This window comes from Lissotriton vulgaris, chromosome 3_1 (assembly GCF_964263255.1).
Source record: "Lissotriton vulgaris chromosome 3_1, aLisVul1.2, whole genome shotgun sequence".
In the NCBI taxonomy this organism is placed as follows: domain Eukaryota; kingdom Metazoa; phylum Chordata; class Amphibia; order Caudata; family Salamandridae; genus Lissotriton; species Lissotriton vulgaris.
Genome location: NC_141689.1, coordinates 167504829 through 167521054, shown reverse-complemented (window position 1 = coordinate 167521054; position 16226 = coordinate 167504829).

Sequence of the window (16226 nt, the reverse complement as noted above, 5' to 3'; positions counted from 1 at the left end):
CCTATCCCGAGAAGCTGCTGAGCGTGATGATGATGTCGACGAGGAGGCAATGGAAATGGAATCATTAGATTTGGAGTTAAGTAGTACACCAAAACCTACCGCTTCCATATTTCTTCCTCGCAAGAAGGTACCCACCTCGACCTCAATTCGTGGTGGTGAAAGTGCAAAACGTACTGAAGTTCGGCAATCCACATCCTCCACTTCATCTGGCATTAGCAGCAGGACCACCACCACCAGTATCGCCGCCTCCTCCGGCCCCCAAAGACATTTCAAGTCTCCAGTTTGGGACTTCTTTAGTGTTTGCCCAAAAATGGAAAACATAGCCATTTGTAGCATTTGTAAGGTTCGAGTTGGTCGTGGTAAGCTTGGTTCTAACTATGGTACCGGAGGCCAGAGAGGTCATCTTAAGAGAGCGCACCCTGTCCAATGGTTTCCGCACCTAGAGGCGTTTAAGCAAGCCGGAATAGCACGTAATGAAAACGTTGATTTTTCTTCTGATGATGACGAGGAGGAAGAAGACGATTCAAACACTTCACTTACACCCAGTACCCCTGTCAGCAGCACACCCCATGTGAGGCACACTAAGAGTGTGGGAGAGAGTGAGACATCAATGCGGAAAAGTTCATCAGCGAGCGTAACTGGGTCGAAGATATCATCATCATCCCGTAAATCCTTGGTCCAGGGCAACATTAAAAAGATGTTGTTTACAGAAGCGCAATATGAACGCAACCACCCACTGACGCGTCTGTATAACACTAAGCTGGCTAAAATGCTAGCTCTGGACCTTCTCCCTTTTTCTTTTGTAGAAGGGGTTGGTTTTCTAGAATTAGTGGCAGCGCTCTGCCCTAAATGGAAGGTTACTAGCCGGTTCTATTTTGCCCGAGTTGCGGTTCCAGCACTACATGAAGATGTTCTGAAGGTGATTGGGGCAGCTTTGCAGAAGAGTGCTGTTCACACTATACATCTGACAACAGACATGTGGACCAGTGGCGCAGGCGCTGATTACATGTGCATCACTGCACACTGGGTCTCTTTTTCAGGGGCTAAAGCAAAGCTAAACACAGGTGTTGACACGGACATTGTTTTTAAAGCTGCTCGGAAACATGCAACACTAGCCATGTTTGGTTTGGAGAAACGTCACACAGCAGAAAACATTTTGGATGTCTTTAAGACAAAGGTCCTTAAGTTGCTGTCCCCACTAAAACGCCAGGTTGGTTATGTTTCCACGGACAATGGCGCCAATATAGTTAAGGCCATGAGGGACGGTGACTATTTCAGAGTGCCGTGTTTGGCGCACTGTATAAACCTGGTTTTCCAAAAATTCTTGGGTAATAAAGGCAGTGCAGCGTACAGTGTATTGGACACCTGCCGAAAAATGTGCAAGCATTTCAGCCATTCTTTTAAGGCCCGGAAGCAGCTGAGGAGCCTGCTATATCAACATCAAATGCCAGTGAAAGCACTCATCCAGGAGGTGGTAACACGTTGGAACGCAACCTTCTACATGCTTGAGCGTCTGTATGAGCAGTATAAGGAACTCGATCAATATTTCCTTACAGAGGGTACAGAGGAGCTGAGGATGGGTGCGGCGCAATGGAACATAGTTCAAAGCCTGACACGCATGCTTCGTCCTTTTGAGTTCTTCACGCGTGCAGTCAGCAAGGAGGACTCTAATTTGGGAAAAGCTATCCCATTGTTGTACATGCTGGAGGACCAACTGAAGGAGGTGTGTTCTGTGTTTGCAGACAATGACAAAAACCAAGACTCTTTGCTTCTGGCTGAGAAATTATTAGAGCTCCTACAAGGTGATGAACGTCTTAAAGAGATCCACTCAGAAAAGCATTACATTTGTGCTACTATTCTGGATCCACGCTACAAAAAGGCGCTGGCAGGCCAAGCATTCTTTCCTTTTGATGATGAACATGTTCCAAAGTACAAACGTTGGCTAGCCTTGTCAGCCAAGAGGTTTGAAAGAGAACGGCTGGAAATTGAAGGAAATGGCAGTACATCAGCAGGCCATCCCCAGTCAAAACAATCCACTTCTGCACCTGTGGCTGTGGCACAAGTGACCTCTCAGCCGTTAAAGACACCGGCAACCGGATCATCTGCACGAGACACAACAGAAACATTGGAGGCTGAAGAGGATTGGCTAGCTCTGCGTGGGTTTGGTTCTCAAAAGGTCAGAGGCACAGCAAGAGCTAAGCAAAGTGGAGGAACCTTGGATGAGGACCTTGAGTCGATGGTGAAGGACTATCTGAATGACTCAACAGAGGTCTATGTTAATTCTGACCCATTGGCGTATTGGCATGGGAAAAAAGAATTGTGGCCACATATCACCAACCTGGCTTTAAACTACTTGTCTTGCCCACTCGCAAGCGTGTCTTCTGAACGGGTTTTCAGTGCTGCTGGTGGCATTGTAACTCCCAAACGGAGCCGCCTCTCGCCCAAAAATGTGGACAGGTTAACAATGATCAAGATGAATCAGCACCTCATACCACCAGATTTCAGAGTACGAGAAAGCGTGCCGGATGAAGAGGAGGTGGCCAGCAACATAGATGAGGGAATTTCTACTCTGTCAGGTGACACTGAGCTCCCCCTGCCTGAATTCGCAGAGTATGATGACGAAGCCTTATTCTTATTCCTGGACCGTGATACAGAGCCCTGAAAATGAGACAACAAATCAATAACTTTCTTTTTCGTCCTTATTCACTTTTATTCCTGTGTGTCTGTCTTTCTTTGTTGTGCACAGTTAATATATTTCAAACTTTAATCAGATAATCACAAAATCAAGCCCATCAGCAGAACTGTCTTCACTGGTTTGCTAATTGATTTGAAGTTGCCGCAGTCTGTATTCCTCAGGTTCACAAGTTCAGAAGAACATGCTCCTCTATCCTCCTCCTCCAGACTCCTATTTCCATCAAACCAGAGGGCTGGTTTACGCCCAATGAAGAAAGACTCAGCATTTGTGGGGGTGTTGTTGTACCTCTTTGCAGGTGAGTTGACGGCTCTGGGACCATTGTTGGGAAGCTCTAATACCGGATAAAAGTGTTTTGGACCAAATCCCAGGCGGAATTTTGTTTGTGTTTTTGATGACTTGCTTGCCTTTGAGGTGCTCTTTGGGGGGGTTCCGTCTGTTTCAGGGTGAGTTTCGTGGTCTGGGAGCACTGCTGGGACACTCTAATCTTGATTGCATTTGCCTTTCAGGAAATCCGTCGTGGCAACCCCGACATATGGCCTAGCTACGCAGCGCGTTTGGACCGAAGGCCGAGAAATATTGCAAGTATGAGATTTTGCTTTTGGCCTGTTTGGGGGTGTTATGCTTCTTGGCGGGTGGGTTGGCGGGTCTTGGGGCATTCCTGGGAAGGTCTAATACCGGGTAGAAGTGGTTGGGACAAAATCCAGGCCGATTTCTTTTTGTCTATTTCTGACATTTTGCTCAATGTAGCGTTTTCAGGAGCCTGTTTGGGGGGCTTCCTGATGTTTGTGGGTGAGTTTCGGGCTCTGGGAGCACTGCTGGGACACTCTAATCTTGATTGCATTTGCTTTTCAAGAAATCCGTCGTGGCAACCCCGACTTATGGCCTAGCTACGCAGCGCGTTTGGACCGAAGGCCGAGAAATATTGCAAGTATGAGATTTTGCTTTTGGCCTGTTTGGGGGTGTTATGCTTCTTGGCGGGTGGGTTGGTGGGTCTTGGGGCATTCCTGGGAAGGTCTAATACCGGGTAGAAGTGGTTGGGACAAAATCCAGGCCGATTTCTTTTTGGCTATTTCTGACATTTTGCTCAATGTAGTATTTTCGGGGGCCTGTTTGGGGGGCTTCCTGGTGTTTTTGGGTGAGTTTCGGGGTCTGGGAGCACTGCTGGGACACTCTAATCTTGATTGCATTTGCTTTTCAGGAAATCCGTCGTGGCAACCCCGACTTATGGCCTAGCTACGCAGCGCGTTTGGACCGAAGGCCGAGAAATATTGCAAGTATGAGATTTTGCTTTTGGCCTGTTTGGGGGTGTTATACTTCTTGGCGGGTGGGTTGGCGGGTCTTGGGGCATTCCTGGGAAGGTCTAATACCGGGTAGAAGTGGTTGGGACAAAATCCAGGCCGATTTTTTTTTGGCTATTTCTGACATTTTGCTCAATGTAGCGTTTTCGGGGGCCTGTTTGGGGGGCTTCCTGGTGTTTGTGGGTGGGTTTCGGGGTCTGGGCCCACTGCTGGCTATATATACTTTACTTTGCAAGAGGTTTGAAGCAAATCCATGGTGGCAGAGGGGAGTTAGGGCCTAGCTGCAGAGCGCGCGCGGAGTGATTTGGGAAATTTGTGAAAAATTTACTAAGTCCCCATTTTTGTACTTTTGCTCTTTGGCTGTTTGGGGGTCTTCTACTCATTTTCTCCTGGGTTGACGGCTCTGGGGCCATTGCTGGGAAGCTCTAATACCGGATACAAGTGTTTTGGGCCAAATCCCAGGCGGAAATCTTTTTGTGTTTTTGATGACTTGCTTGCCTTTGAGGTGCTCTTAGGGGGGGTTCCGTCTGTTTGTGGGTGAGTTTCGTGGTCTGGGAGCACTGCTGGGACACTCTAATCTTGATTGCATTTGCTTTTCAGGAAATCCGTCGCGGCAACCCCGACTTATGGCCTAGCTACGCAGCGCGTTTGGACCGAAGGCCGAGAAATATTGCAAGTATGAGATTTTGCTTTTGGCCTGTTTGGGGGTGTTATGCTTCTTGGCGGGTGGGTTGGTGGGTCTTGGGGCATTCCTGGGAAGGTCTAATACCGGGTAGAAGTGGTTGGGACAAAATCCAGGCCGATTTCTTTTTGGCTATTTCTGACATTTTGCTCAATGTAGCGTTTTCGGGGCCTGTTTGGGGGGCTTCCTGGTGTTTGTGGGTGAGTTTCAGGGTCTGGGAGCACTGCTGGGACACTCTAATCTTGATTGCATTTGCTTTTCAGGAAATCCGTCGTGGCAACCCCGACTTATGGCCTAGCTACGCAGCGCGTTTGGACCGAAGGCCGAGAAATATTGCAAGTATGAGATTTTGCTTTTGGCCTGTTTGGGGGTGTTATGCTTCTTGGCGGGTCGGTTGGCGGGTCTTGGGGCATTCCTGGGAAGGTCTAATACCGGGTAGAAGTGGTTGGGACAACATCCAGGCTGATTTTTTTTTGGCTATTTCTGACATTTTGCTCAATGTAGCGTTTTCGGGGGCCTGTTTGGGGGCTTCCTGGTGTTTGTGGGTGGGTTTCGGGGTCTGGGCGCACTGCTGGCTATATATACTTTACTTTGCAAGAGGTTTGAAGCAAATCCATGGTGGCAAAGGGGAGTTAGGGCCTAGCTGCAGAGCGCGCGCGGAGTGATTTGTGAAATTTGTGAAAAATTGACTAAGTCCCCATTTTTGTACTTTTGCTCTTTGGCTGTTTGGGGGTCTTCTACTCGTTTACTCCTGGGTTGACGGCTCTGGGGCCATTGCTGGGAAGCTCTAATACCGGATACAAGTGTTTTGGGCCAAATCCCAGGCGGAAAATTATTTGTGTTTTTGATGACTTGCTTGCCTTTGAGGTGCTCTTAGGGGGGGTTCCGTCTGTTTGTGGGTGAGTTTCGTGGTCTGGGAGCACTGCTGGGACACTCTAATCTTGATTGCAATTGCTTTTCAGGAAATCCGTCGTGGCAACCCCGACTTATGGCCTAGCTACGCAGCGCGTTTGGACCGAAGGCCGAGAAATATTGTAAGTTTGAGATTTTGCTTTTGGCCTGTTTGGGGGTGTTATGCTTCTTGGCGGGTGGGTTGGGTTGGCGGGTCTTGGGGCATTCGTGGGAAGGTCTAATACCGGGTAGAAGTGGTTGGGACAAAATCCTCGCGGAAAAGCCTTTTGGCACTTTTTGTAACTTAGGGTTCGTTAGGGTTAGCCCTAGCAGCAGGATTGCATGTGTTTCGAGGTGTTCTAGATTTTTGCAACTGAGTTCTGGGGTCTTAGAGCACTCGTGAGAATGTGTAATTTTGGTTGCAAGTCATTTGAAGAAAATCCATGGTGGGAAAGGGAGGATTTGGCATAGTTAAAGAAAGCCTTTGCCACTATTCTTAACTTAGGGTTCGTTAGGGTTAGCAGTATTTCTATTGCATGTGTTTGAGTGGGGGGGATTTCGAGTCTTGGAGCGATGCTGGCTATGGCTACTTTTGCTTGCAAGTGGTTTGAATGCAATCCACGGTGGGTAAGGGGTAATTAGGAAGGGGGTACTTCGGCCTACTTTTACTTTCAAAGCAAGTTTTGTCACCAGTTTTCTGCTAGGCCTCGTTTTTTGAGATTTGATTGGGGGTCTTCTACATTTTTGCGACTGGCTTTAGTAAGGGTCTGGGTGGGAGCACTGCTAGGAAGATCTAATTTTGTTCTAAAACACAGTTTACAGTACACCTAGCTTGAGGGGAAAGATCTGCTACATTAATTTGCCCATACTTATTTATCCTTCAAAAGGTGACTCAGACAGAGTACGCACTTTCAAAAATATTGTACTGTCTACTAGGAAAATCAAATTGTGACTTTTTGCACTCCACAGCCTACATACCTTATATTTCTTTATCAGTGGTGTTGTAATATTATATCACTTCCTGTTTTTCGTTGAATAATTACAGGCCGGGTTTCAGTCTCTGCAATGGGGAAAAAAGGATGGAGTCAGGCTTCACAGTAGCGAGCCACAATTCAGCATCAGGCAGGCAGTGGACAGGGTGTCTTCTGGTGACCAACATCGATGGACGAAGCGTCGGCTGCAATGGAGGAGTGGCGCTAATAAGAGGATTTTTTTTCTGCCGTCAACTTACTTACCACTTCCAACAGGACAACTACTGTGGAAATTAGCAAAATTAATGTACCTAAGCGGCGTTCATTTGCCCTCTCCCGTCCCCCTCCCTGTAGGCACCACGTATACCCTGAAATGTTGACCGCATCATTCTGCCAATGAAAGCCCGTGCCCATATGTACATGACAGCCATTTTAGGCCATGGCCTCTCTGTCCGTTTTTATAAAATCCCCGGCTTCCCTCCTGCGTGCATTTGAGCACCCCCCTCCCACTCTCACATGCATAGACCATGAAACCCAGCACTCTGCGCGACCCTGCTATGAAAGGCAACCCTCCTGCTTGACCCAGGCACCCCCCCCCCATTTCCCTCTTGAAGAAGCATCCTTCGCCTCAGCTGACATAGCCCCCCCCAGCTGTATCTGACTGCCCCTGTTCTCTCATGTACGGGTCATAAGATCTCTCTCTCTCTGTGCGACTCTGACCCTGCGCGCACCCTGACCCCCTCCTTCTCCCTCACATGGACAAGTCATAAACCTTCCTCCTCTGCAAGACCCTGTCCTTGGGAGTCACGGCCGCGCCTGACCAAACACCTCCTTTCCTTCCATGAATGCCCCTCTGTTGACAAGCCTTCCCTCCGCGCTCGATTGTCCACGCGGCATGAATACCACTCCTTTGATGACCTCTTCCCCCGAGTCCGGCTGACCACACATGTCCGAGGCCATCGCCTGAGCCGGGAAATACCATTTACTGCCCTTATTGTATGAAGTCACTCCTCTTCAAAAGATCCACTATTGATCCTGGCCACCCCACCCCCTGGGCTATGATCAGGCGCACACATCCTAAACTGTTGACGGAACACTTAGCTGCGTGATTACCCTCCCCTCTTATCAGCAGGTCAAGGGTCCCTATTGTGAACACATGTGGGGTAGGATTGACACAAGGATCATGGGGATGTATTTTCCTTGTTACACAATATCATGATTGTAGTGCCAAGTGTTCTGCAAAGTATAAAAGACAGAGTCTCAGCTCACTTGTTAGAGCACCTCGAGACGATACCTTGTTGTCTGATCTGATGTGTTCTGCTCCGTCGGAATAAACTTCTGTTTCCTGCCTTCTGGTCTCCGGCGCCTGCCTCATTGCTTGGTAATTTGAATGGTACAAGGGCGGTTAGCGCCGGGCAAATCTTGAGAAAGGTCCTAGCCCTACCTTTTTCTACAATTGGCGTCCCAAAGCGTGGGGCCCATCAGCGACACGTGGATCCAGTGGGAGAGGTCCCGACGACAGAGTGAACGACTGCAACGATCGGGAGAGCTCGTGTCCGATAGACCCTCGTCTGACAGCCGATCATCCGACCTTCACTAGTTCTGAACAGACCTCTCTCGAGTGATCCACGGTCCTGACTGGGAACCATCAGGAGTGCCACGGGCATCACAAAGAAGAGAGGACGATCGGGCGCTGGATCCAGGAGACAGGAAACCGTCCATGCGGTCCGGGTAAGGTCGTGTAAACACGACAAATTAAGAAAAGATTGTTTTTGTTTGGATAATACTAGTATTACGCTTTGTTGAAACCTCTGGAGATTCACTGTCTGCAAACGGGGAAAAACAAACAGGCTCTCTCTTTGCAAGCAGTGAAGGATAGGTAACGCAGACTTTTGCCCCCGTTGCAATCCGTCGTACCTATCTTCCTCCCCCACTGTTTCCCGAACTGTTGTTCGTGGATTATTGTCTGGAGATTCTTTGTCTGCAAACAGGGAAGAACAAGGTCTCTCTTTGCAGGTAGAGAAAGAGTGGGTAGCGATAACTTTTCGTGCCCACTTATTCTCCCCACTGAATTGTTTGATTGGCCGATTATTCGGTATTGGTTCGTTTGAGGTATTCACCGCCGGCAAACAACGGAGAATAGAAATATTCTGTCTAGTCTTTGCCCGCCGTGATAAGATAGGTAGTGCAGACTTTTGTCCCCGGTGTAAACCGTCATGCCTATCTTCTCCCCACTGGTTGGTAGCCTGTTTAGCCCGGACCGCTTATTAGAGATGAACCATCCAGCTCCACTGGAGGGCACCCCTAATAAGGACATGTTCACTAAGCATGGACTAGTCGCTATAGCTTATAATAGGTTATGGCATAAAAATACAAGAAAAGGAGTTGAGCGAAATCAGTAGGCCACTGAGGAGTTATCAACTTCGCTAAAAATAAAATAAGAAACGCTAGAAACAACCCGTAATAAGAAACATACAAATGGCGAGGGAAGACAAGTTTGACAGCAGGCAAGCCACGAGGTAGCTAGGTTCCGTTGCCTATTCCTGCCCTAAACATGTCTGCCTCATTGCCCACCACGCCCAAATAACGGTCACGTGAAATAGATACAAATCAATAGGTACCTACCCCCATCCCGGAAACTCCAGAAGTGCCACAGGTCCGCGGTTACGCCCATCCGGTAGGCGAGGCCTCGAGGCATGCGGGGCTCGCCTGGACGCAGTCGGAAGGGGAGGCTGTGGGGCGGACGGCCCAGAAAACCGTGATGGCCTCTCCTTCTCTCCTCCTCTGCTGCCCTGCAGGCCACGGGGGGGGCTGTCTTGCCTCAGCCGCCGACCACCCCCCCCCCATCTTCAATAGCCGGCACGGCCAACACCGAAGCGGCGGAGCCGAGGAACGGCGCGGGGTCGCTGGAAGGGGGAGGCGGCGCGAACGAGCCTCCCCCACCTCCCTCCAGGTGGAGGCTTCCAGCGACACCCCAACGCTCTTACTTAAAGAGGGTCCACATCGAAAAGCGGTCTTTTGCCCGGGACGGGCACACGTCCCATGCCTTCTCTCCTCAACTTTGAAGATTCTATGAGAGCCGGGGGGCTACCCGACCCCTCCGCATGGGCGCCCCCGTCCCCCTCACTGGGAACCGCGACATCGACGCACTCTTGCCGGTGCCAGCCTCAGTTTGGAAACGGCTAAAGCACAGCCAAGGTACAGACTTGTTCAGTTCCGGTGGAACACCAAAATGACCCGGTAGGAAAATTGTTGCCGCCCTCCCCACTCTTTAAACTGATGGTCCATATTGTTAGACTGTTACCACATTGCGAAGAAACTTTTTGAACTGCCAACGGAAGGTTCTGGTCCAACCATGAGTCATTGAAGACGTTCTGACTATACCGGAACCTGCCTGACCTTGCCCAAAATGGCGCCGATACACGAAACAAAACTTTTTGCCCTGTTCACCCGGATTGCTCGAATCTTGATGCTCTGAGATACGTGTGCATTTTTGGACAATGGAAGTCGATAGGATGGATAATGAGTATGTGTTTAGAGAAGAAAGCAATGTAAGACAGATATTGATCATGTGTTTGGACAATGAACTGATTTAGGGTGGGTACTAATTATGATTTGGGAAAATGAACTGGTGTAATTTAGACAGTGAATGAGCATTTGGATACTGAATTAATGAACTAATTGAAAAACAGAATTCTTGACATGCATCATGCTTGCTCTGTAGGGAAGTTTGATACGATTTTATTGCACTGCTGCACTTTATGCAATGAACTGCCACCAACTTCGTTCTTCTTGTGTACAGTTCCAATCTGCTCCGTGGCCGGTCCACTGGGTTGTAGGCCTGTATTTATACATCAACACTTTTTTTATTAAAAGTATTTTGAAAAAGAAAGCATAGTTGTAGTGGTTGCGTTAATGAGTTTCGAATGTTTTGCTACTATGAGCAAAAGAATAAGTATGATGAAAGCTGAAGGTTAAAAAGAACCAGATATTTAGCAGCTACATTATGTGTCACAGGCAGCTGGAAAAATGTTTTAGACACACTTAAAACGACACCACAATGCCACCTGACCGCCACCCTTGCACCCAACAAAAGGGGTTGCGACCAAGTAACCTATGTAGATATCATATACCTGACATTACTGGTCCTTCTGGGCTTAAACGCCGAGATGGTAAAGAAATGCACTACGTGGAGATAGGTCGAGTATGTGGTAGGTAAAAACATTTCCGGATTACTGCATGCTGATGAGGTTTGAATGCTGCCCCCCACCCCTTCTTTCTCCTCCCTTCTGCAGGTCGCGTTGGAACATCGGCTGAAGTATGGGAGAACGATGATCGAACAACCGACGAAAAAGGGAAGGAGGGAATATGAGCATAGTCCTTATGACAATAAGTTTTTAGAGACATAGACTTAAATATGACTGTTCCTCCATTAGAGCATAGCGACTGAGAAAATGGACTGACATAGAAACTCGACGGATACTGTATGACGGAAATTGACTGGAAATTAGCACGTTAGAACGGCTGGGAGGATGGACTGACATAGAGACTTGACGGGTACTGTATGACGAAAAGTGACTTGAGATAACACGTTAAAGAATGTAACTAGACGTTTGACTAGGTAGGGAAAGGACAGAAGAAAAATGCAAGAGTTAGGGTTACCAAGGCTGCTGCCGTCTGGGAAGGTAGAAATGTTGCTGATGTTCAAAAATACTGCCCCCCCCCCCCTTCTCACATTATAGATCTAGCCAAGCTGTCCGACTGTTCTCCTGATCAATACTTGCCGTTGCCTCAGCCTGGAGAACTTCCCACCAAAGGAAGAAACTGAAAAATGATTTAAGATCCAACCATGGGTAAATAGCGCGACCAGGTTAATTTCTGATCAACTAATCGAGGTGTAAGTATTGGCAAATGAGAAGGCTCGAAGAAATAACAAACGAAAAGGGAAATGAGAGGAAAAGGAGGAAAAAGGTCAAAAGAGCTCAGCACGTAGATAAATAGGATACTAAAGATGCGCAGCATGCAGAAGTTCTGTTTGGCCAATAACTGTTTTGTGTTTTGTCGTGAACTCTTTTGTATGTAACACATGTACTGTCTTCCCTTGTCTGAGTTTGTGTGTATGTAATGTACGGGTTTATGTCTTCCCTCTGTCTGCGTTTGCGTGTTACCTGACCTCTGTCGTTCTGTGTTGTGAGCACACTAAATGACCTATTTTCGTACACGTCTCTCTCTCTCTCTCTCTCTCTCTTTCTCTCTCTCTCCCTCTCTCTACATGTCATACGTGTACCGAATGGCTCGTTTAGGTTGCGGACGACTCTCACTCCCTACGAGAGTCCCCCTGTCCCATCCTTTTTGTATGGTAATATTGTGCCCCGTCGGCACCAGTCTGATTGGATACTTATTGAACGCGAAGGTGTTCAGCGAAATTGACCGAAACTAAAATGATTGTATCTCGCCATATTACTACCTCTCCTTTCTACAAAATGAATGAACTCGAATTGGCTGAGAAGGAAAGGACAGGTGAGACGACTAAGGTCCCCTAATCTGGCCCTTTTATAAGGGGGACTATATGTCAATGGCATCCTAATTTTTATTGTTAGAGACAAGCGCCAAGGTCCAGATTGACCCCCAATGCCCAGATTGCCCCACCCCCTTTGCCCCAAGCGCGAATGCCCGAAGCGTCCCCGCCCCACTTGATTGACCCCAGCTACTGTCCCCGATATATATATCTGATGACCATGAGTAACTGCCGCCCCTCGAGAAAAACCTGTTTGACCCTGTCTTTCAATGATTGCACCCCCGCTCTGTTTGAAAGAGTTAGCCAGCTCTAAAGGGAAATGTAAGACTGTTAAGGCGCGGGTTAGAAGGACGAGTCTCCCCTGAATGTTGTCAATCTTGGGGTTTTTGTTGAAATACGCAGGTGATAAGAGTCTGACCTCTGTCCATATATGTCATGAACGAACGCCGATTAGACTTGGTGCGAACGCAGTAGAAATACCCACCTACTTACTTCATGCTAATAGACTTCTGACTATGACCAATGAGCATAACGCCAGGTGCTAGGATTGCGAGTGGAATTCAAATGTAAAAATCTCTTCTCCTGCCAGGTCTCTAAAACTTGTTTTTACCCATTTAAAGATACTCAATCACCGGAGGAGAAGGGCCGGACGTGACGCACAGCGTGGCTGCAGATCATGAGACACATGCGACCTCGACCAAAGGTGGAGCCGCAGCACAACAAGAAACGGGACGAGGCAGCACTCTCAAAAGCGGTAAAAGAAAGGATGAAGGGCTGTCCTGAAGCTCTCTGTCCGCCAACCCACGTGTGCCTGGAGCCTCCGTTCCTCTCTTCAAGCCCGATTGATGGGCCCGCTTGCTTGTTATCCATTGCTCCCTTGGTCCCTTTGGTGTGTCCCAGGAAATCTGCCCCCACTCCGCCCTCTCACTCCCATCGACTATCGAAACAACACACCCTCTTTTCCATGCGACTCTCTGCTGAAAGGAAGAACAGCATCTAGATGGAAATGGGGTTACGCCACGGAAATATAGGTGCCAAACTTAAGGCGCCACTAAAAGGATTGGTTAGGGAACAGGACTGTGGTCTAACAGCAGAGGACTGACCGCACCCTGCAACGCGTAAGGATAGAACCGAGCTGGACCTATAGCTCCACCGCCGGTGCTCAACAGCGCCAACGAAAGGACACGGACTAGAGCCTACCAGTGATGGCTCACTACTAAAAAGACACTGTGACGAAGAGATCTTATTGGACTGAATTCCTCCCTCAACTACTTGGTCAAAATGTTCATTGGTCACATTCGTTTTTGAAAGTCAGAAGCATTTATGCTATGTAGTACGTTTACAAATGCAATTTCCTATGTACTGCATTTTGCCAATCGCACCAACTGTTCATGATTTTTATGCAGTATGTTAGTATTGACAAATGCTATTTCATCAACCACATGTTTATATGTACGCCCCTTAACTAGGAAGGATAGGAAAATGAACTGTTGTTGTTTATATGTACGCCCATCAACTAGGAAGAATAGGAAAATGAACTCGCTTATGTTAAAAGCGGCGACTGTGGAAATTAGCAAAATTAATGTACCTAAGCGGCGTTCATTTGCCCTCTCCCGTCCCCTTCCCTGTAGGCACCACGTATACCCTGAAATGTTGACCGCATCATTCTGCCAATGAAAGCCCGTGCCCATATGTACATGACAGCCATTTTAGGCCATGGCCTCTCTGTCCGTTTTTATAAAATCCCTGGCTTCCCTCCTGCGTGCATTTGAGCACCCCCCTCCCACTCTCACATGCATAGACCATGAAACCCAGCACTCTGCGCGACCCTGCTATGAAAGGCAACCCTCCTGCTTGACCCAGGCACCCCCCCCCATTTCCCTCTTGAAGAAGCATCCTTCGCCTCAGCTGACATAGCCCCCCCCAGCTGTATCTGACTGCCCCTGTTCTCTCATGTACGGGTCATAAGATCTCTCTCTCTCTGTGCGACTCTGACCCTGCGCGCACCCTGACCCCCTCCTTCTCCCTCACATGGACAAGTCATAAACCTTCCTCCTCTGCAAGACCCTGTCCTTGGGAGTCACGGCCGCGCCTGACCAAACACCTCCTTTCCTTCCATGAATGCCCCTCTGTTGACAAGCCTTCCCTCCGCGCTCGATTGTCCACGCGGCATGAATACCACTCCTTTGATGACCTCTTCCCCCGAGTCCGGCTGACCACACATGTCCGAGGCCATCGCCTGAGCCGGGAAATACCATTTACTGCCCTTATTGTATGAAGTCACTCCTCTTCAAAAGATCCACTATTGATCCTGGCCACCCCACCCCCTGGGCTATGATCAGGCGCACACATCCTAAACTGTTGACGGAACACTTAGCTGCGTGATTACCCTCCCCTCTTATCAGCAGGTCAAGGGTCCCTATTGTGAACACATGTGGGGTAGGATTGACACAAAGATCATGGGGATGTATTTTCCTTGTTACACAATATCATGATTGTAGTGCCAAGTGTTCTGCAAAGTATAAAAGACAGAGTCTCAGCTCACTTGTTAGAGCACCTCGAGACGATACCTTGTTGTCTGATCTGATGTGTTCTGCTCCGTCGGAATAAACTTCTGTTTCCTGCCTTCTGGTCTCCGACGCCTGCCTCATTGCTTGGTAATTTGAATGGTACAAGGGCGGTTAGCGCCGGGCAAATCTTGAGAAAGGTCCTAGCCCTACCTTTTTCTACACTACAACCACATAGATATAGTATCCCTTGCCTTTTTCTCTGACTGTGACTGCATTTCTTGGATCTCTCTCCGCTTCTAAATTGATCCCTTAACACATCACTTAGTCCACTCCACTATCACATCTGCACCACACATAGTCATTTGTAAGTGCTCCTACGTAATTCGCAAGTCGCAGCACGCCCCAGCCCGTAGAGGACTGAGATGGCCCCAATGATGAAGCATGTCACCAAGGGGCAACCCTGGTGAGTGAGGGGACACCTAGAAAAAAAGCAATTTCTCCTTTTCTATCTACTATACCTTCCAGACCAACCCCATTGAGTGTTGTTGTGAATGGATTTATAGTGACCAGCAAGGCTCTCGGGTATCTGGCTACAGAGACCTTATGTTGAATATCGTTATCAATAATTCCACACAGGCCCTGTACTGTCGCATTCTTTCTTCCACAGTTGTCGAAAGTACTACTTACTTTTCACTGACATGCATGCAGTAGTGCATGCACTTTCAAAGATTGATGGATAGGTTTGTACCCAAAGAATTGTTTATGTTCAATTGTTTGTCTATGCTGTGCTTTTTTTTACAGGGTGTCTTCTGGTGACCAACATCGATGGACGAAGCGTCGGCTGCAATGGAGGAGTGCCGCTAATAAGAGGATTTTTTTTCTACAGGCAACTTACTTACCACTTCCAAAAGGACAACTACAACCACATAGATACAGTATCCCTTGCCTTTTTCTCTGACTGTGACTGCATTTCTTGGATCTCTCTCTGCTTCTAAATTGATCCCTTAACACATCACTTAGTCCACTCCACTATCACATCTGCACCACACATAGTCATTTGTAAGTGCTCCTACGTAATTCGCAAGTCGCAGCACGCCCCAGCCCGTAGAGGACTGGGATGGCCCCAATGATGAAGCATGTCACCAAGGGGCAACCCTGGTGAGTGAGGGGACACCTAGAAAAAAAGCAATTTCTCCTTTTCTATCTACTATACCTTCCAGACCAACCCCATTGAGTGTTGTTGTGAATGGATTTATAGAGACCAGCAAGGCTCTCGGGTATCTGGCTACAGAGACCTTATGTTGAATATCGTTATCAATAATTCCACACAGGCCCTGTACTGTCGCATTCTTTCTTCCACAGTTGTCGAAAGTACTACTTACTTTTCACTGACATGCATGCAGTAGTGCATGCACTTTCAAAGATTGATGGATAGGTTTGTACCCAAAGAATTGTTTATGTTCAATTGTTTGTCTATGCTGTGCTTTTTTTCTTGTCTCCCAAAACCTTTCCCAAAAACCCCCGTACCCATCCATTTTTCAAACCCTAACCCTCTTCCCCCGGGCTGTGTGGTTTTGATTGATGTGTGACTAAATTACAGCAATAAATCCACACACTTGCTGGGGAGGATAAGGTGATAGCAACAGGCTGGTGAAGAAATC